Raw genomic sequence first — 23071 nt, 5'->3', positions numbered from 1 at the left:
TTTTATGAACCTGGAAACCCAACGTTTCCCAGCTAGATCATAATTGAATAGAGCCCCCAAAGCTGCTACGCGGACCTTTAGGGTACTTGTGGCCAGACCTATTTCCAATCCCTTCTGCAGGAACTGTACTATGGCTTTAAGAGGAACTCCCTCATCTAATTTAGTGCCCGAGGACGACAGGAATTTTTTCCATATTTTCCCATACTGTTTGGTCGTAATCAGTTTCCTACTTTGCAGCAGGGTTGACACCATCCCCGGCGAGAACCCTCTATTTCATAAAAGATCCCTATCAAATTCCAGGCTGTCAAGTGTAAACTTGCAACCTGTGGATGCTCCTCATACTGCCTCCTCCCCGCCCAGAGGGACCCCGTGTGTGCGGCTGTCGGTGTCCGGGATGCTGCTGCTGCGCCATGAGGAGTTATCACCTGGAGAGGCAGCCGCCATCTCCTTTCTGTCTCTCCTCGCATACCCTAGAGGCTTGCTAACCCCAGCAGTGGCGCTTCAGGTGACCACACCAGCCGAGGCAGGGAACCCCCGCTGCCTGGATCGGACTGATTGGCCCCGGAATCCCACAAAGATCGAGGTAAGCTTCTGTAGGTCCCCCATCAAGGACAGGATACCAAACTGATGCGGGAAAGAGATACCGCCTTTTTATCTGCAGGTTTCCTGTCCTTGGTGGGCGGATCCCCTCCGTGGTGCCATCATGGGGGACAGAGAAAACATGGCAAAGAACACGATCATGCATTGGATCAGATAGTCTATTTGCCTAGCCTACTCATCACAGAAGCTGGATCCACATCCAGCCGCCACCTGGTCGTCTATCCACATGTTCACCAGACATTGCAGGCTAAATTTTAATAGGAATTTAATATTTGGCAGACGAGTTCGGCAGAATGTGATCTCTACCTAGAGAAATTAGCTGTTGGTACTACTCCGAAGTGGCTGTCGTGGAAGGTGACTGGAGAAAATAGAATTAGTCTTACCGGTAATTCAGTTTTTAGGAACCTTCCACGACAGCACTAATTTCCCTCCCTATCTGATGTTCTTATTGGATGATTCCTGCACTTGTGGTAACTATACATGCTAGTGTGTCCAGGAAAACACTGGTGGTTACAGGAAGGGGTATTTAAGGCTACGTTCACATTAGCGTTCCGCTAATGTGCGTCGCTGTTGCGTCGGCAACGCAGCGGCGACGCAGCGGCGACGCGCCCCTATGTTTAACATAGGGGACGCGTGCGTTTTTTTGGTTGCGTTTTTCGACACGTGCGTCGTTTCCGACGCTAGCGTCGGACGCAAGAAAATGCAACAAGTTGCATTTTTCGTGCGTCCGATTTTCGTCCAAAAACGACGCACGCGTCGCAAAACGCAGCGTTTTTGCGCGCGTTTTGCGCGCATTTTTTGTGCGTCGTGCGTTGCGTCGCCGAAGCACCGGCGCGCAACGCTAATGTGAACGTAGCCTAACCTCTTTGTGTTCCTGTCCCCTATTAGGGCGGGGAAGACAACCTCAGAAGTGGCTGTCGTGGAAGATTCCTAGAAGCTGAATTACTGGTAAGACTAATTCTATTTTCTGTATGAGACACTTAATGTCCATAAATTGTGGACTATATTGGGTAACAAAAGAAATTTTATTTTGTCCCTGATATATTTTATTAGTTTTTTCATTTAACATATATTCTCTATTTTTACGAGTAACCGAACTTGTTGCTCTATCTAGCATCCACTGGGAGTAGTCTCTTGCTTTTTACCCATTATTAATTTTAATTGCTTCCTTCTGGTAGATTGTTTTAATGGAGGTATTTCTTCTAATTCTTATGTGTTCGCCTAATGAAATATATTCTGTATGTTTTTTTGGGATGGCAAGACCTGACGTGGAATTTGTTGCGGTCTCTTTCCTATAAGGAGTGAATATCAAGCCTTTGGGTGATAGGTTTAAAGAAATGTCCAAAAAAATCAATTAAATTATCTTGAATATTCAAGGTGAATTTAAAATTCATATTATTATTATTATTGATTTAATGCATCCACAAATTTCTCAGCTACTTCCTCAATCCCATCCCATATCAGGAGGAGGTCGTCAAAATAACGACCATACCTCCTGATATGGGAGTGAAGTTCAGATGCAGCCGAGAAAATGTAACTTTGTTTTCTAATATTTACAAGGATTATGTACAAGTGGTAATGAATACAAAGTCTTAAAAACGTTTCTTTAACAGTGTAAAACATTTTCGCACACACAGTGTCCTTCCACTGTAGTCTACGCCATGGCAGGTGAAGCACACGGTTTTGCCCTACTTCATTACAGTCTAGCTTGTCACCACAGTCCTAATCAGCAGGTTTCTCTACCTGCTCAGCAGTTTTGTGTTCTTTCCTCTACTACTTGCACCCTTGATTTACAGCTTGGGACCACCCACTAGTCCTATGAACTCAGTCCTGTTTTGGACCATTGTCTTCAACATTTACCAAGCTCAGGCTTTCTCTTGACACGTCGTCCAATACAAGTCCCCTGTAAGATGGAAGGCCACAATTTCTCTTAGGAAGTTCCAGGTCGCGCTCTCCCCTAGTCTCTGTGTATAGTTCACCCAAAGTATACACATCCAGCACTTGTTGAGCCACATAAGACTTTGTTATCACAAATGTATACCTATTTGGGCCTAATGAAGGACTTTGTAAAGGCAATGGATAAAAATGCAAAAGCATTAAAGTATCTCATTGATAAATTTCCAAGGTTGAGTGAAGCAAAGATAAAGTGAGAAGTTTTTATTGGACTTCAGGCTGAATCTTTTCTACATTAATTATATGTAGTGGTAAAAGAAAAAGTTTTTAATATCAAAAAATTTGAATTCAGGAGGTCAAAGTCATTGAAACATGGCTCATTTTATAACTGAACCTGAAAACTTTAGAAAATATGTAGAACAGTGAGATACTTCAAGCACTGAAAGCACTTCAGGCACAGGAAATACATCAGGCATAGAAAAAACTTCAGGCACAGAAAACACCTCAGGCGCTGGAGATACTTCAGGCACAGAAGATACTGTACTCATAGTAACATAGTAACATAGTTAGTAAGGCCGAAAAAAGACATTTGTCCATCCAGTTCAGCCTATATTCCATCATAATAAATCCCCAGATCTACGTCCTTCTACAGAACCTAATAATTGTATGATACAATATTGTTCTGCTCCAGGAAGACATCCAGGAAAATACAACTCTGGTGGGACTCGAACCCACAACCTTTGAATCACATCAGTTCCCTAGAAGTCCAATGCGCTATCCATTGCGCCACAGAGCCACAAATTTATATAGCGCTAACATATTCCGCAGCGCTTTACAGTTTTGCACACATTATCATCACTGTCCCCGATGGGGCTCACAATCTAGATTCCCTATCAGTATGTCTTTGGAATGTGGGAGGAAACCGGAGTACCCGGAGGAAACCCACGCAAACACGGAGAGAACATACAAACTCTTTGCAGATGTTGTCCTGGGTGGGATTCGAACCCAGGACCCCAGCGCTGCAAGGCTGCAGTGCTATCCACTAAGCCACCGTGCTGCCCTTGGACTAAATACAACTCTGGGGGGACTCGAACCCACAACCTTTGAATCACATCAGTTCCCTAGAAGTCCAATGCGCTATCCATTGCGCCACAGAGCCACAAGTCTTTTTTGGAAAAGAGTACTAAATGCACATCTTTATCTTCCTCTTTATTGTTTTTATATAGTACTAACATATTCCGCAGCCCTTTACAGTTTGCCCACATTATCATTGCTGTACCCAATGGGGCTCACAATCTAAATTCCCTATCAGAATGCCTTTGGAATGTGGGAGGAAACTGGAGTGCCAGGAGGAAACCCACGCAAACCCGGGGAGAACATACAAACTCTTTGCAGATGTTGTCCTTGGTGGGATTCGAACCCAGGACTCCAGCGCTGCAAGGCTGCAGTGCTAAATACTGAGCCACCATGCTGCCCTCTTTCTTCATGGTTACACCCCTAATGATGTTATTATTAATTGTCGTGCACACACTTCTCAGTGCATGACATGGGATGCAAGCAGGTTAATGTATATCCTCTCACTCAATCCAGCGCTCAACCTATGTTTTAGACTATAAAGTGAGCATAAATCAATCCCTGACACATTCAGCACACCCTGATTTCTTAACGCTGCTGCCACCACTAATCAAATAGTCGAGGTGATGAATCCCCAAAATATATTACTGTCTGACAATCAAAAGGTCACACTCTCTCTCTCAAAGGCTATGAATTCTTTAGAGAATACAAGGATCAAACTTATTAAAGACTTTAATCTTTAATATAAATATATTGTGCTTACAGTAAAACATAAAAAGCTAAAAATAAAATGACACACAAATATGCAAAACAGTTATAAAATAAAAAGGGAGAAATAACAGAAATACTAAATGTTTCCATATACAGTTATCTTCTGTTTCCTTGAGGGAAGGAGAAATGAATCATATATCACACCAGCATACACAGGCCTCACATGTGAACAACTTCTCTTTGTGCCTCCCAGCTTATTATAGTCCTAACCATAGGTTCATATTTCCATTTTAACCCTTTCACGACCTATGACGAATAGATACATCACAGGTTGTGTCCCGGCATTTGATGCAGGTTCCGGTGCTGAGCCCGCATATTTTCAGGCAAATGACATGTGCCTCTAACAGCCACAGGTGCAATCAAGATCCATCTGCAGCTGTAATATGTTAAATGCCACTGTCAATCTCTGAAAGTGGCATTTAACTCATGCAAATCATATACGCGTCACTAGCTCATCCCATCTGCGCTCCTGTCACATGGTTTCAGGTCATTGATTTGTTGGCATGATTCTCCGGGGTTTGCAGGAGATCCCCGTGGCTGTCATTGCTGATCTGCTATGAGCGCAGCCCTGTGGCCGGCATTCATAGCAGATGATCAATTCTGCTACACATAGCGAAAATTGCATATCAGAAGATTGCAACTTAAAGTCTTCTAAGGAGACTATTGAGACAAGTGAAAATTTTTAAGTTTTAAAAAATATTCAAAAAATTAAAACAAAATAAAAGTTTAAATAACTGTCCTTTTGGCCCATTCAAAATAAAACAAAAAAAAACACATAATTGGTACCGCCAATCTATCAAATTATAAAATAATTAATCAAAACAATAAATGGCGTAACGAGATAAAAAATCAAAATGGCAGAAGTATGTTTTTTGGTCACCGCAACATTGCAATAAAATGCAATAACATATTGACGAAAAATTGAAAAAAAATTGTGGCTCTGGGAAGAAGCGGAGTGAAAAGCGCAAAAATGGAAAATCATAAGGTTGTGAAGAAGTTCAAATATAACAAGATTTAAACAGAGGGCCTTTTTCAGATGAAATATTCCCATGAAATTTCCCTACCCAGTAATTTTTATTTTCTTTCTGTAATTAACAAGGTCATGAATGTTCGGTTTGATGACTGACCTCCACATGTATTTATATTACCATATGGACATTAGTTCATATTAGTTACCGTATTTTTCTGACCATAAGACGCACTTTTTTCCTCCAAATTTGGGAGGAAAGTGTGGGTGCGTCTTATGGTACGGATGTAGCATGTGGGGAGGGGGGCAGCAGTGAGTGAGATCGCAGTTATCCCACTTAAGGATGTCCCCACTGCCAGGAATCAGTGCTGGGGAAACCATGTGGTCCCGATGATTAAGTGCAGTGAATATTCAATAGCTACTCCCCGCCCACCTATCAGCTGAGTGGTGAGGGAGCAGCAAATGAATACTGCACTTAAGCAGCAACACACATGGCTTCCCCAGCGCTGATTCCTGCAGCAGCTGGGGAGATCTGTGTGTCCGGGGGAGAGGAGGCAGCAGCAGCACAGCAGGGTCCGGGGGAGAGGAGATCGCTGTACCTTCCTGGGCTGGAGCTGAGTGCTGTGCAGTGTGCACAAGGAGGACCTGTGATGATGTCAGAAGTGGGCGGGCTGGAGCATCACATGGCAGCACAGAGCCCTCCCTCTTCTTGACATCATCACAGGTCCTTCAGACTCCAACACTAGAATCTGCTGGCTTCCATTACCTGTGCTGTGGAAAGGCAACAAGAGGGAGGGCTCTGTGTGCAGTCATGGGATGCTTTTACCTCACCACAGTGTGGTTGGCTGCCACAATTAAGAGGTTAGTCTTTCCAAAAGACAATAAAGCACTCTGCCACTTCTTTAGTGAACTATAACTCCCAGCATGTCATAGGATCTGCAGGACATGCTGGGAGTTATAGTTCTCCCATTGGATTTTAAAGCAGCACTCCAGTGTTATTTTGCAGTGCTGGAGCGTTGCTTTAAATATAAGCCCTGAGCCCCCATTCTTATAGTCACCCTCCAGCATCTTCATATAGTACTGTACAGACACCACACTGGTCCCTCAGCTTCCAACATAATAACATACTATTATATGTGGTGTTATTATATATAATAGTATGTTATTAAATATTTTACCACATTTTTTTGCTTGTAATTTTTTTTTCCCCTATTTTCCACCTCTAAAACCTGGGTGCGCCTTATAGTCCGGTGCGTCTTATAGTCCGAAAAATGTAACTTGAGGATTTTATTTATCCTGATCTACAAATTCCTGTTTAGTGTATGAAAGGGAGCCAGTGGTTTAATATAAGGTAGACATATGGACTATCCTGTAATAGGTCACGCATAGGTTAATTTGATTGAATCACTTGTTGGATGACACATACCGATGGGATTCTCCGTGCAGACAGTAATAGGATTCTATTTATAATCATACTATTACTGAAAGCATAACAGGATTACTGAGCAAAATTATAGAAGAACAGAACCACTGTGTTCTAAATGAGGCCATTAATAACCCCAGGTGTAAAGTGAACCTGGTAATTGCATCTATTCTCTAATTATGCCAAGGTCCCTGTATTTATCTCGACATTACTTGCCTATCTTCATCATAAAGGGGCTAATTGGCAGAACTCATTATTTGCAAAGAAAATGAAAAGTCTAATCTGTACTTCTCTTCTTTAAATTTCAAGGACAACACACAAAAATATATGAGCATAAGAATCATATTGCAGTGGTTTTTAATTTACCTTCCTACATTGGTGGATAGTAGTAATAAGCGAATTTGTTCAGAAAATGATCGCCAAACATAAATTCGGCACAAATATGCCACATTCGGATTCGTGATGAGAAACACAAGCAAAATTTTTGTAAGATTGCACTTACTGAGTGTATTGGGGGACACTCATTTGGCAGCGGATTAACGTAGTCAGGCACGGGTTTTCACTTTAACAGTCCATGTGGTTTATTATGGAGTCATAAGCCAGAGAAATATGAACAACAAGCAAACAGTCTTTACATCAATCTTCACATCATAGTATACGGCTTTGAAACGCGGTCACTAAACACGCTGAACCTCTGTGTCCAGTTATCGTGGGTGACCGTACACCATCCAGTTCATTAATGTCCATGGAGCACAACAGGCACCAACATATGACACTACGGTTGCAGTCTCTAATCATGCTGGACCTTACTCCATCCAGTTACCATGGGTGACTGCATGGTTCCCCATATGCTGGGTTACCTTCAAGGAGCTCCGGCTCCATACGCTGACTCCTGTCAGTACTCTCTCTCTCAGGGAAGCAGCCGCACTGGGATCACCTTCCGTGGCAATGCCTTGCTCACCAGACCACCTGACAGTCCAGATCCTCAGATGGGCTGTAGCTTCCCCAAACGCAGTGCCACCACGGACTCTGCACACGCGTCATCTCTGTGCGCTATTCAGGACGTCCATCCCCATCTGGGACCGTCCAACACACAGGCCCCCAGGTCCAAGGCCTCCCCATGTGCTCTTCAGGGATCTAGTCCTACTCCCAGGACCTCCCAACACAGAGGCCCTTCAGGACCTGGCACACAGACCACTCAGATCCATCCATTTCTCCCCATGTGACCCACATGGTCACATTATATACTTATAGCCACTCCCATAGGTGGGAGGTGTGTGTTGCTATTTCAACCATTACAACTACAGATATGCCTCCATGCATATCCTGAGGAGCACATGCAGCGCCCCTAGCTGTAACAGGGGTCACTGCATCACATTTTATAGAATCTGGAAAAATTGTTAACATTCGGTAAAAAGTGTAGGAAAATATTTGCATTGCCACAAAAGTATTTTCAGCACTTTAGCAATGATAATGGTGGTGTATCATGAGCGTTTGGCACATGTTTGATGAGGGGAGGGGGTTTGCAGAGCTCAGAGGCACCGCGTTCTTGAAAACAATAATTTTTCCTAACTTTATGTGTGCACATTGCAGCTAGCCAATCAGGGTGCAGGAAACATCCACAATATCCTGACATAATGGCTTGTGTCATTGGCTGCTGAAATCACATGTCCCTCTCCATATAAAGAGTGGGCATCTTGTTTTAGCACCATTTTGACAATGTAATAGCGCAGAGAAGCTGTTCCTGATGCTCACACTGTCAGCAAGATTTTAGAATCAGAAAAAGAAAAAATGTACACAGGAACCAATCCTATAAAAAAATAAAAAAAAAAATATTAACAAAGAAAAACAAAAAAAATACAGTAATTAAAAAGTGGGAAACCAAAAATTTGGCAACAAGAGCCCACCACATATTGTAAAGAGGTTGTACATAAAAGTTGGTGGACTAACACACGACACAGAGTATTACATCAAAAAAGAAGGCTAAAGTTCCTAGTAGAAAAAACATTCTAAAGTAGTGTGAAACATTACAAAGAGTTGATCACAATAGTACAAAAAGATTGCCTCTGGTGGGTGCCAGTGCCTGCCCTTACATACCTACGTATGTTTCGGCTATTGCCTTCTTCTGGGGGTCAGATTTTAGCTAGTTAGCTAGGCGGTTGTATATCAGTGAGGTAGTGCAGCTAGCTAGTGTCCAGTGTGCTTGTTAAATTTACCTTCCAGCTTTTTTTTTTTGGCCACAGACAGAGCCAGCAGGTGTTGTGAATTCTGTTGTCGGGCTCCCTCCTGTGGTCATGAATGGTACTTCGGCTGGTTCTGTCCATGGACTTCCTCGGGTGGCTGTGGGTGTTTCTGAGTTTCCTTCCACAGGTGACGAGGTTAATTCGTTAGCTGGCTGCTCTATTTAACTCCTCTTAGATCTTTGCTCCATGCCACCTGTCAATGTTCCAGTATTGGTCTAGTTCACTCCTGGATCGTTCTTGTGACCTGTCTTCCCAGCAGAAGCTAAGTGCCTGCTTGTATTTCTCTGGTTTGCTATTTTTCTGTCCAGCTTGCTATTTTGATTGTTGTCTTGCTTGCTGGAAGCTCTGGGACGCAGAGGGAGTGCCTCCGCACCGTGAGTCGGTGCGGAGGGTCTTTTTGCGCCCTCTGCGTGGTCTTTTTGTAGGTTTTTGTGCTGACCGCAAAGCTACCTTTCCTATCATCAGTCTGTTCAGTAAGTCGGGCCACACTTTGCTAAATCTATTTCATCTCTGTGTTTGTATTTTCATCTTTACTCACAGTCATTATATGTGGGGGGCTGCCTTTTCCTTTGGGGAATTTCTCTGAGGCAAGGTAGGCTTTATTTTTCTATCTTCAGGGCTAGCTAGTTCCTTAGGCTGTGCCGAGTTGCCTAGGGAGCGTTAGGAGCAATCCACGGCTATTTCTAGTGTGTTTGATAGGATTAGGGATTGCGGTCAGCAGAGTTCCCACGTCCCAGAGCTCGTCCTATATTATCAGTAACTATCAGGTCATTCCGTGTGCTCTTAACCACCAGGTCCATTATTGTCCTGACCACCAGGTCATAACAGCAGGGCACCTATCCTACAAGTGTTTTGTGCACTGCTTCTATTGTGCTCCATGCACGAGTATAGCATTCCAAATAATATTTTTTCACTAGCTAAATGTGAAACAGCGTGCCGTATCCCACCATGTCATTTAGTACTGTGGTGATATGAAACTGTCTGCAGACCTAACGTGCATTAAAAAAATGATAATTTTTCAGTTGCAAAAAGTTAGACAGCTGGCCATATCACACTTTGTCATTTTGTTGGGTTGAAATTAAGCTGTCTGCAGATCTTATGTACATTACCAAAAATATTTCTATTGCGAAACGTCATACAGTAGGGTACCTGACTTTTAAATAGTTTGTAGCATCTAGTGTGTTATAGATGCTTTGATACAGAGGCCATCAAAAATTCTTCTGTTCCTAGTGTCAAATAGTAGAAGACATCTCACATTCAAATAGCTTATAGCATCTAGTGTGTTATAGAGGCCTGATCCAGAGGCCACCAAAATATTCTTCTGTTCCTAGTGTCATACAGTAGGGAACATCTCACATTCAAATAGTTTGTAGCATCTAGTGTGTTATAGAGGCCTGATCCAGAGACCACAAAAATTCTTCTGTTTCTAGTGTCATACAGTAGGGGACCTGACTTTCAAAGAGTTTGTAGCATATCTTCTACAGGTGTCATCCACACTCAAACAATTCTTTCTTCTTTGACTATTTGACTAATGCGATACAGCTCGCAATATTTCACATTGGAATTTACTGCCGCTGAAATTCAGCTGTTTGCAGAGGAATGCAGAGTATAAAATCTCATTTTTTGTTGCTATTACTGTGCTCCTACCACACTATCTGAGCAAAATGCCTGGAAAAATGCGAGACCGTGGTGGAAGGTGAACTAGGCTTGGTGTTCAAGGTGTACGTGGGATAGGTGGTAAGGTTAATGAAAGCACCAGTGAACCAACATTACCTCCTATGCAAAGACATCTGACAACTTCTGGTACTGGACGGGCTACTCCACTACCTTTCTTTGGCAGATGCACAACGCCTTGTTGATGAGGCCCAGAAAGAGCATTTGCTTGAGTGGATGGCAAGCGCAGCTTCAAGTGGCCTCTCCAAATCTTCCTCCACCTCAACATCACACCCAGTACAGGCCACATATGTGGAACCCAAATTCCCATTGCTTCCCCCTGTGTCCCAACTCTCCAACTGTACAACTGACTATATGGAACCACAGATGGGTGAGTCTCAAGAGCTGTTCACATATTCTATGCTATGGTCATCAGAAGTGTACTCAAAAGCTTCACAGGGTCAAGAGGTAGAGATCTGCACAAAATGTTTTCAGCTTGAATCCGCGGCAGGATGAAGTAGAGTCCCAGCAGCATCATGACCCTCGTCATCAGACGTTAACTCCTGGGGGGAAGGTGATTCTGATGAGACTCTGTTATCAGAGGCTCACGTGGACTGTACTGTGCTGTCATGGAAGGAAGAGGAGGAGGGCGACTCCAAAGCGAGGACACAGATGATGATAATGAGGTGCTAGATCCCAGTTGGTGTGAACATAGAGGCACACAGTTGAGTAGGTTATCTGAGGAGGAAGACGAAGAGGTTATGTTGCATCATACGTCCCAGACACGTATTTATGTAACCACAATGACTGAGCAATGCATCCTTAGCCACAACTCTGGCTGTGAACAGCAGCATCCATGGGTCTGCAGCTTGCAGGGGTGGCAAGGGTTGCCTAGCCTGGGCTTTTTTTGACACTGCAAAGGATGAGCCAACTCATGTAATTTGCCAACTTTGCAAAAAAAAAAATTGAGTGGAGGTAAAAAGTGCAATAATTTGACTACTACATGTATGAACTTTCACATGCGCAATCAACGTGGGTTGCTCTGGGAATCCCACTGCACAAAAATGCAGACTAGTGAACCTCAACAACCATCAGCCGCCCAATCTATTACATCTGCTGCTTATTACTCCTTCTCTGTTACCGTGCCATCTATTGAGATGCAGATGTTAAACCACAGAACCTTGGGTTCTTTACCCGATCCAGTCACGCTGACTAAGAGCCCGCCATCAGCTGTAATGGATGCAGACATGCCTGCTGTTTTAAACCCATCTCAGAGAACGAGCACACCACATCTTTCGCAATCCACCGTAACATCACCTGCACCTCTCTCATGGTCCAGCAGTTTGCCAGGTTCACCGTACTCCACCCTCTCTCAGCACTGCAGCCAGCCCACAGTACCGCAGTTGTGGTCATGTAAAATATTGTTTCCACCTACGCATGATAACGCTAAGAGGTTGAACTTCACCATCTCCAATCTCTTGGCCACGGAAATGCTGCCTTTCCACCTGGTAAATACAGACAGTTTCAAAAGCTGATGGCCGTCGCAGTCCCCCAGTACCAATTGCCCAGTTGCCATTACTTTTCTAGGAAAGCTGTGCCTGCACTACACTAGCATGTAGCAGACAACATCACCAGTTCTCAGACTAAATCTATGTCTGCCACGGTGCATTCCACCACAGAAACTTGGACGAGTAAGCATGGCCAAGGGCGTTACATCTCATTGACTGGGAACTGGGTGACACACACGTGCCTTGCATGGCTCACGTCCTCAACCTGGTGGTACAGCTTTTTTCTGCTACTATCCTTGCTTGGGTGAGCTTCTTCTGATAGCACATAAGCTGTTTGCATCGATACAAAGGTCTTTGTCCATGCCAGCTAACAGGTTGATATGCTATCTGCCAACACGGTGGAATTGCACTCTGCACATGTTGCAGTGACCGTGGCAGCAGCAATGAACTATGACACATTATATCAGGTCATATAGCGTGGGCCAACGCAGTACGGATGTGGCGCATATCACATTTACAGAGTAGGCACAATTTAAGGACCTCTGCACGCTTGTGCACAGTTTTGAAATGGCTACTAAGATGGTTAATGCTGACAACGCCATCATCAGCATCACTTTTCTGGTGATCTATATGATAGAGCAGACTTTAAATAGCCTGCGGGAGGAGATGGTGGTCTCAGAAGAAGAGGAGGAATCATAGGAGGATGCAGAAGGGATAACATTGTCTCTAAGTTCCAGACTGTTGTCACACAGGTGGGTGCCAAGGGAGGGTGGATTACTGAGATCGAGGGGCGCTGGTGGCTGGTGATAGACAAACTGTTATCGAACTGTTATTGAAGGTGCAAGATCCGAGGAACAAATGGAGCAGGAAGAGGTGATGTGCAAGCAACTGTCAGTTGAAGAAGATAATCCTCCCCTCTCTGTTGTTCATGGTTGCCTGGAGGGGTTGGAGGAAACAAGAAAAATTGTTACAAAGCCACCATCACAGCATGGGCTTGGACCTCACGGTAGAGCCCGACATATGAGTGCTTTCTTGCTGCACTATTTGCAACATGATCCCTGTATAGTTATGATTAGAAATACTGCTGACTACTGGGTTGCCACTCTGTTAGATCCACATTATAAAACCAAATTTTGCCAGGTGCATCCCGTCCTGGAAAGGGACAAGTGAATGCTGGAGTATCAAAAACACGCTTTTACACAGCTGTGAAGAACATAGTTCGCATCATAGCTCTAGACTTCCAACCTCCGGCACGTCAATTCATCAATGCCAAAATATTAGCAGCCGCAGCAGTATTGTAAGTGGAAGAAGCCAATTCTGTGAGTCCTTTGACACTTTTTTAGACCATCTTGTGCACCAGCACAATAGAGTCCAAGTCTTACACGTGGTGAACGAATGGAGAGGATGGTGCAAGAGTATCTAGAACTGAATATGAATTTCATCAGGGAGGGGTTGGACTCTCACATTTTGGTCTTCCAAAATGGATGAGTGGCATGAGCTAACCTCACAAACCTTGAAGGTTTTATAGTGCCCGGCAGCCAGAATTCTCTGACAGCATATCTTGAGTGATGCTGGTGGTATCCTGATGGATAAGTGCAGCCAGCTGTCCCATGAAAGTGTAGACAGCCTAACTTTCATCAAGATGAGCAAGTCATGGAAATCCAAGGACTTTTGTACCCCAATCGCAGACTTTGCAGACTAGGTGATATTGCATTTTTTAGTGTGCTGTTTAATGTCATGTAACTGCACTCTGTGATATCTTTAGTGTGACTTCTGTGCCTGCTGTGGCTGCTGCTGCTTATGTTAGCACAAATTTGTGGAAATATGAACAGTCATGGTTGGTCTACATCTGCTGTGTTGGCTGTAGTGGAAGACCTGTCAGTCCCTATTATACTATTTCTACTCTCATGAAATTTATGCCACTTCTGTGGAGTAAGGCCCTCATTTGTTTAAATGTGAACGCTCCTGGTTGAGTGTCCATCTGCTGGATTGGGCATAGTGGAAGTTCTGTCGGTCCCTATCATACTATTTCTACTCTGGTGAAATTTATGCCACTTCTGTAGTGTAAGGCTGGGGTCACACTAGCGCATTACATCCGATGCGAGAGCATCGGATGCGATATGCTAATCACCCTCGGCTCCTGCTCTGCTGCGAGCAGGAGCCGAGTGTCATGCGTCTGTGCTCCTATCGTCTCGCACAGAGCAGATCGGAGCACAGCTGCGGAGGAGGCGGAGAAACTAATTTCTCCATCTCCTCCATTGCTGGGGTCCACTTATAACGCACAGCACTTGGATAATATCTGAGTGATGTGCGCTGTCTCACTCGCACCCATAGGCTCATATGGGTGCGAGTGAGCCGAGAGTTGGCCGAGTGTCCGTGACATTCGCAGCATGCTGCGATTGTCTCGGACCGAGGAAAACAACCGACAAAAAGTCGGCTGCTGGGAGCTGCCCCATAATTTAACATTGGTCCGAGTGCAATGCGATTTTTAATCGCATTGCACTCGTCTGTTTAAGTCGCCAGTGTGACCCCAGCCTAAGGCCCTCATTTGTTTAAATATGAACACTCCAGGTTGAGTGTCCATCTGCTGGATTGGGTGTAATGGAAGTCCTGTCGGTCCCTACTATGCTTTTTCTACTGTGGTGAAATTGATGCCACTTTGTTACTGTCTGCTAATAATATTTGGAAATGTGAACAACACTCCTGGTTGGGTGTCTATCTGCTGCTTTGGGTGTAGTGGAAGACCTGTCGGTCCCTATTATATTATTTCTACAGTCCTGAAATTGATGCCACTTTGGTGGTGTCTGCCAATAATTTTTGGAAATGTGAACACTCCTGGTTATGTCTCCTTCATGTGCGTTGCCTGAAGCAGTAGGTCTCCGAGACCGTCAGGCCTCCACTTCCTTGGTTCAACTACCCAGGGCCGCCATCAGGGTATTACAGCCGTGACTGGCGTATGGGGCCCGGTGAGCAGAGGGCCCCCTCTTACCTGCTCACCGGGCCCCTACCGGCAGCCACAGGCTGAACCGGGCCCTTAGCGACGGCCGGCGCTAGAGCTGTACGCTATTGACGTGCGGGCCCGCATCCGCACGTCAATAGTTAACAGCCGCCAGCCGCAGCGTGCAGGTCGCTGGCGTCTGACGTCATTGTCAGTCGCCGGCGAGTGCACGGTGCAGCTGCGTGGAGAGAGGAGCGCGGCAGGTAAGCAGAACTTTTTTTTTTTTTTGAGAGCGGCGATGCGGGGGGGAGGGGGGCCCAGGGCAGTAAAGCTGGACACAGGAAGGGGGGGGGCAGTAAAGCTGGACACAGGGAGGGGGGGGGCAGTAAAGCTGGACACAGGGGGGTCAGAAAGCTAGACACGGGGGGCAGAAAACTGGACACAGGGGGGGGCAGTAAAGCTGGACACAGGGGGGGCAGAAAGCTGGACACAGGGGGGGCAGAGTGCTGGACAGAGATGGGGCAGAGTGCTGGACAGAGATGGGGCAGAGTGCTGGACAGAGATGGGGCAGGATTGGACACAGATGGGGCAGAGTGCTGGACAGAGATGGGGCAGGATTGGACACAGATGGGGCAGGATTGGACACAGATGGGGCAGAGTGCTGGACACAGATGGGGCAGGATTGGACACAGATGGGGCAGGATTGGACACAGATGGGGCAGAGTGCTGGACACAGATGGGGCAGGATTGGACACAGATGGGGCAGAGTGCTATGGTGGCGGCTTAAAAAATCTTTTGGCCAAAACAAAAGCTGCCGGCTATATGTGTGATCTGGTGATGGGAACTGTTAATGTGTGATAGGTGAGAAGTGGAGATTTTCCAAGAGAGAGCGGTGGGACTGTGGACAGTTCGTGGGGTGGAGCCTGGAGGCGGGGCTGGGGTGGAGCCTGGGCGGAGTTTCAAGGGGGCCCCGAAAATTTTGCCAGTATGGGGCCCCAAAATTTCTAGTGGCAGCCCTGCAACTACCCATGTCACTATTCTTAAATTTTTCTGACAATGGTAATTTACAAAACTGATATGTGTGCCACCTGAGTGAGGCTCAGCATGAGATCAGGTAGTGGTGTTGCATGTGGTATCAGGGCTCCCAGCAAAGGAGGCCTATACCGATCCCTCACCCTCTTTGTCTAAGGCTACTTTCACACTAGCGTTGTACTCGGCCCGTCGCAGTGCGTCGGGCCGACGTACCGACGCTAGCAGTGAATGTGCCGCACAATGGGGGCAGCGGAGCATTTTTCGAGCGCATCCGCTGCCCCATTGTGAGGTGCGGGGAGGTGGGGGCGGAGTTCCGGCCGCACATGCGTGGTCGGAAATGGCGAACCGTCGGCAGCAAAAAACGTTACATGTAATGTTTTTTGCTGCCGGCGGTCCGCCACAACACGGCGCAACCGTCGCACGACGATTGCGACGTGTGTCAATGCGTCGCAATGCGTCGCTAATGTTAGTCTATGGGGAAAAAAAGCATCCTGCAGACAACTTTGCAGGATGCGTTTTTTCCCCTAAACGACGCATTGCGACGTATTGAAAACGACGCTAGTGTGAGAGTAGCCTTACTGTGACATTCAATTGAAAGCTGTAAATGCTGTCCCAGACCTCGATACCTCTTGTATGGCTGACTGCAGTGCTGTGCTGAAATTTGTAATGTGGGTGAATAGAGGCCACTTTCCTGGTGTCTGTCCCTCATTTGATGTGTTTTGACAGCATTTGGGGCCGTTATAAGGTGTTGTGCGCACGTTTGTTTTTCCCTTCTATTGATATGAATGGCGTTCAGTTATATTTGGTGAATATTCGATGAATTAATCGGCAAATATTGCAAACTCAGTGATCGTAATTAGAGTTGAGCGACCTTGACCTTTTTAGAGTCGAGCCGGGTTTCGCGAAACCCGACTATCTCAAAAGTCGAGTCGAGTGGAATCCGCCGATTATCGCGAAAAGTCGGGGATCAACCGAAACACGAAACCCAATGCAAGTCAATGGGGGAGCATAGTCGGCAGTGAGTAGAGGCCAGGAAAACATGTACAGAGCCGATTGTATTGGCAAAAACATCCATTCTTACTACTGAAGCTTGTCAATCATAATTTAGCTTATAATAATTGTAAGGCATTTGAAATTGGGGGTCATTTGGCTAAAGTTGTGGGGGGTAGGGCTGGTTCAAGTAATTAGTGTGCCCAGTAAATCTGGACCACCTCACGGCAGTGGAGCAGGGAGAGGTAAGTATTTCAACTTTGCAAGTGCTGTGATCCTGAGCAAGCAGGAGGGGCCCACTCGTTGGCACTGGCACAGGGCCCATCAAAGTACAGCGGTGTGCTTGCACGGCGGGGGCGCCTCCCACCGGCAGCAACACTTTTGCGTACTATGAGAGGCCCTGTGCCAGTGACATCGCCAACGAGTATTCCTCCCCCTACCTGATGAAGGAACCTGCACCTTCATCTGCACCTTCCTCTTTGTCCCCGTGTAATGTGGTATGGTATGCGGGAAGGGGGACCTGACTTTCAGCAGGGTCACAATCTTGCAGTGTAGCGTGCACGGGGAATGTTGCGTTATGGGTCAATGTACCAGCAGACTCATCTATCACTGGCTGGGCAATGGGCAGGATGAGGGGGAAACAGATATGGGCCCAAAGAATAAAGTGGGCTACATGCAGTTCAAAATTGGTAACAGGACTAACCAGGGGGCATTGCTTTGTTCAGTGGAGGACAACTGGAATGAGAGGCTGACACAGAGAGTAGGCCCAAATCAGTAAGTATTCTAAATGCAGTTCAAAATTGGCAACAGTAGTAAACCGGCGGCACATCTTTGTTCACTGGAGGAGAACAGCAAGGAGCGGCAGACACAGATAGAAGGCCCCAACCCAACTAGTAGGCCTAATGCAGTGTAGTTTTCAACAACTACTAAACGAGAGTCGGAAGACCGAAGCAATGGAGAGGAAACCTGGGGAACACCTTGGAGTGGAACACACCGTCTCTACACCCCATACCCAATGTGCAGGCCTAATGCAGTGTAGTTTTCAACAACTACTAAACGAGAGTCGGAAGACCGAAGCAATGTAGAGGAAACCTGGGGAACACCTTGGAGTGGAACACACCGTCTCTACACCCCATACCCAATGTGCAGGCCTAATGCAGCGTAGTTTTCAACAACTACTAAACGAGAGTCGGAAGACCGAAGAAATGGAGAGGAAACCTGGGGAACACCTTGGAGTGGAACACACCGTCTCTACACCCCATACCCAATGTGCAGGCCTAATGCAGTGTAGTTTTCAACAACTACTAAACGAGAGTCGGAAGACCGAAGCAATGTAGACGAAACCTGGGGAACACCTTGGAGTGGAACACACCGTCTCTACACCCCATACCAAATTTGTAGGCCTAATGCAGTGTAGTTTTCAACAACTACTAAACGAGAGTCGGAAGACCGAAGCAATGGAGAGGAAACCTGGGGAACACCTTGGAGTGGAAGACACCGTCTCTACACCCCATACCCAATGTGCAGGCCTAATGCAGTGTAGTTTTCAACAACTACTAAACGAGAGTCGGAAGACCGAAGCAATGGAGAGGAAACCTGGGGAACACCTTGGAGTGGAACACACCGTCTCTACACCCCATACCCAATTTGTAGGCCTAATGCAGTATAGTTTTCAACAACTACTAAACGAGAGTCAGAAGATTGAAGCAATGGCGAGGAAACCTGGGGAACACCTTGGAGTGGCAGACACCGTTAGTAGGCCCTACCGAAGTAGTAGCCCCAATGCAGTTTTCAAATTCCTAGAGGCCTAACATAACAAAAGTAGGATGTAGGCACTTTAAAATAGCTTCCAGGGGTACACGGGCAGCAGTGGTGTGGTCAGTGGAGGAGTATTGGAAGGAGGGACCGCAGACAGGCGTAGTAGGCCTAACATAACAAAATTAGGCTGTAGGCACTTTAAAATTGGTACCAGGAGTACACGGGCAGCAGTGGTGTGGTCAGCGGAGGACAATTTGAATTAGGGACTGCTGACAGACTTTGTAGGCTGTCCCCTGTGGACCATGCATCCAACACATTAACCCAGTGCGCCGTAATGGACACGTAACTTTTTGTGGACATGCCTACTGGTCCATGCGTCTCTTGTCAGGTGCACCTTTCTACTGTTTGATTGCCTGAGTGCTATGACAATGCAGACTTTTTCATGCCGGTGGAGGGCTGGGATGGCTTTTCTCGCAAAAGAAATGTCGACTGGGTAGCTTGAACCGTGGTACAGCGTAGTTCATCTGGGCTTTCTAAATATAAAACAAAGAAAAAAAGGAGGCTCCATGCACTTTCAGCTGGGTTCCAGGGGTACACGGCCAGCATTGGTCTGTTCAGTGGAGAACTATTGGAAGGAGGGACTGCAGACAGGCTTCGAAGGCCTAACATAATAAAATTGGGCTGTAGGCACTTTAAAATTGGTTCCAGGGGTACACGGGCAGCAGTAGACAGGTCAGTGGAGGCCTAGTGGAAGGAGGGACCGCAGACAGGCTTCGAAGGCCTAACATAATAAAATTGGGCTGTAGGCACTTTAAAATTGGTTCCAGGGGTACACGGGCAGTAGTAGACAGGTCACTGGAGGACTAGTGGAAGGATGGACCGCAGACAGGCTTCGAAGGCCTAACATAATAAAATTGGGCTGTATGCACTTTAAAATTGGTTCCAGGGGTACACGGGCAGCAGTAGACAGGTCAGTGGAGGCCTAGTGGAAGGAGAGACCGCAGACAGGCTTCGAAGGCCTAACATAATAAAATTGGGCTGTAGGCACTTTAAAATTGGTTCCAGGGGTACACGGGCAGCAGTAGACAGGTCAGTGGAGGACTAGTGGAAGGAGGGACCGCAGACAGGCTTCGAAGGCCTAACATAATAAAATTGGGCTGTAGGCACTTTAAAATTGGTTCCAGGGGTACACGGGCAGCAGTAGACAGGTCAGTGGAGGCCTAGTGGAAGGAGGGACCGCAGACAGGCTTCGAAGGCCTAACATAATAAAATTGGGCTGTAGGCACTTTAAAATTGGTTCCAGGGGTACACGGGCAGCAGTAGACAGGTCAGTGGAGGACTAGTGGAAGGAGGGACCACAGACAGGCTTCGAAGGCCTAACATAATAAAATTGGGCTGTAGGCACTTTAAAATTGGTTCCATGGGTACACGGGCAGCAGTAGACAGGTTAGTGGAGGACTAGTGGAAGGAGGGACCGCAGACAGGCTTCGAAGGCCTAACATAATAAAATTGGGCTGTAGGCACTTTAAAATTGGTTCCAGGGGTACACGGGCAGCAGTAGACAGGTCTGTGGAGGACTAGTGGAAGGAGGGACCGCAGACAGGCTTCGAAGGCCTAACATAATAAAATTGGGCTGTAGGCACTTTAAAATTGGTTCCAGGGGTACACGGGCAGCAGTAGACAGGTCTGTGGAGGACTAGTGGAAGGAGGGACCGCAGACAGGCTTCGAAGGCCTAACATAATAAAATTGGGCTGTAGGCACTTTAAAATTGGTTCCAGGGGTACACGGGCAGCAGTAGACAGGTCAGTGGAGGACTAGTGGAAGGAGGGACCGCAGACAGGCTTCGAAGGCCTAACATAATAAAATTGGGCTGTAGGCACTTTAAAATTGGTTCCAGGGGTATACGGGCAGCAGTAGACAGGTCAGTGGAGGCCTAGTGGAAGGAGGGACCGCAGACAGGCTTCGAAGGCCTAACGTAATAAAATTGGGCTGTAGGCACTTTGAATTCTCTTGCAGGGGTACACAGGCACCATTGGTGTTGTCAGCGGAGGCCGATTGTAATGAGTGTCTGCCAGTTAGTAGTCCCAAACAATAAATACATGTTAATGTCTCGCATTACAACAAAACGAAACCACAAAAGGGTGCAATCATTAGGTACAGGGGTGGGCTCCTCTGCGTAGTTTCAGACCTAGTAATTTGGCGCAAAGTATTTACTTGGGTAAATATAGGACACTGCCCCTGTGGTAGAGCAATGTTTGAGCTGGGGGTGGGGGAACTCTTTTGTGGCAGGCGGTACAGGCCCAGGGCCTCTCATGTTACAACAGTGTGTCTGACGTTGGGTGCGCACCACCACCGCCAGAGACACTTTATTGTACTATGAGGGACCCAGTGGCAGTGCCGTCGACCAAAAGCGGGCACACCCATCTCTTCAGACAAACAGCACTCTCACGGGTGCTTGCGCCAAGTGGCGATAACACGACCCCGTGTGGGGAGTTTGGCCATTTAGGGAGGTGTAAACATGTCGTATGCTGGACAATCAGCTGCTGCAAATTACGAGATTGGAAAAGTCATTCAGAGTAGTCTACAGGCAAGACTTTTTCATAGGAAAGCTAGGTGTCGGCCGGGCAAGGTGGGGCAAAAGAATTCGAAATCCAGTTGTGGTTCATTTTAATGAAGGTTAGATCATCAACATTTTGGGTAGCCAGACGAGTCCTTTTTTCGGTTAAAATTGAACCTGCAGCACTAAATACTCTTTCTGATAGGACAGTAGCTGCCGGGCAAGCAAGCTCCTGCAATGCATATTCTGCCAATTCTGGCCAGGTGTCTAATTTGGATGCCCAGTAATCAAATGGGAATGACGGTTGAGGTAGAACATCGATAAGGGATGAAAAATAGTTAGTAACCATACTGGACAAATGTTGTCTCCTGTCACTTTGAATTGATGCAGCAGTACCTGTCCTGTCTGCGGTCATAGCAAAATCACTCCACAACCTGGTCAGAAAACCCCTCTGTCCAACGCCACTTCGGATTTCTGCACCTCTAACACTTCTGGTCTGCTGCCCCTTGCAGCTCGTGTGAGAAAGATCACGGGCGCTGTGTGCTGGGAATGCCTGAAGCAAACGGTCAACAAGAGTTGATTGTTTGGTTGCTAATATTAGTTCCAAGTTCTCATGTGGCATAATATTTTGCAATTTGCCTTTATAGCGAGGATCAAGCAGGCAGGCCAACCAGTAATCGTCATCGTTCATCATTTTCGTAATGCGTGTGTCCCTTTTGAGGATACGTAAGGCATAATCCGCCATGTGTGCCAAAGTTCCAGTTGTCAAATCTGCGGTTGTGCTTGGTTGAGGGGCAGTTTCAGGCAAATCTACATCACTTGTGTCCCTCAAATAACCCAGAACCCGGCCTTGCCACGCCACCAATTTCCAGTGGCCCCGGAGAAGCTTCCTCATTAAAAAAATACTCATCCCCATCATCCTCCTCATCCTCCTCCTCCTGTTCGCCCGCTACCTCGTCCTGTACACTGCCCTGACCAGACAATGGCTGACTGTCATCAAGGCTTTCCTCTTCCTCGGCTGCAGATGCCTGCTCCTTTATGTGCGTCAAACTTTGCATCAGCAGACGCATTAGGGGGATGCTCATGCTTATTATGGCGTTGTCTGCACTAACCAGCCATGTGCATTCCTCAAAACACTGAAGGACTTGACACATGTCTTGTATCCTCGACCACTGCACACCTGACAACTCCATGTCTGCCATCCTACTGCCTGCCCGTGTATGGGTATCCTCCCACAAAAACATAACAGCCCGCCTCTGTTCGCACAGTCTCTGAAGCATGTGCAGTGTTGAGTTCCACCTTGTTGCAACATCTATGATTAGGCGATGCTGGGGAAGGTTCAAAGACCGCTGATAGGTCTGCATACGGCGGGAGTGTACGGGCGAACGGCGGATATGTGAGCAAAGTCCGCACACTTTGAGGAGCAGGTCGGATAACCCCGGATAACTTTTCAGGAAGCACTGCACCACCAGGTTTAAGGTGTGAGCCAGGCAAGGAATGTGTTTCAGTTGGGAAAGGGAGATGGCAGCCATGAAATTCCTTCTGTTATCACTCACTACCTTGCCTGCCTCAAGATCTACTGTGCCCAGCCACGACTGCGTTTCTCTCTGCAAGAACTCGGACAGAACTTCTGCGGTGTGTCTGTTGTCGCCCAAACACTTCA

General features: G+C 46.6%; 2 non-coding genes across 2 annotated transcripts; both read right to left on the bottom strand.

Annotated features, from left to right (window-relative positions):
• Nucleotides 1-3203: 3203 nt before the first annotated feature.
• Nucleotides 3204-3289, bottom strand: TRNAR-UCU (transfer RNA arginine (anticodon UCU)). Its single transcript is given in 2 exon segments — nucleotides 3204-3239; nucleotides 3253-3289. It is a non-coding gene; the product is annotated as a tRNA-Arg (tRNA).
• Nucleotides 3290-3566: 277 nt separating this feature from the next.
• Nucleotides 3567-3652, bottom strand: TRNAR-UCU (transfer RNA arginine (anticodon UCU)). The gene is given in 2 exon segments: nucleotides 3567-3602; nucleotides 3616-3652. It is a non-coding gene; the product is annotated as a tRNA-Arg (tRNA).
• Between the last annotated feature and the right edge of the window lie 19419 nt (nucleotides 3653-23071).

This window comes from Ranitomeya imitator, chromosome 1 (assembly GCF_032444005.1).
Source record: "Ranitomeya imitator isolate aRanImi1 chromosome 1, aRanImi1.pri, whole genome shotgun sequence".
NCBI classification, from domain to species: Eukaryota; Metazoa; Chordata; class Amphibia; order Anura; family Dendrobatidae; genus Ranitomeya; species Ranitomeya imitator.
The sequence above is the reverse complement of the archived record's forward strand: the minus strand, read 5'-3'. Positions and strand labels throughout refer to the sequence as shown.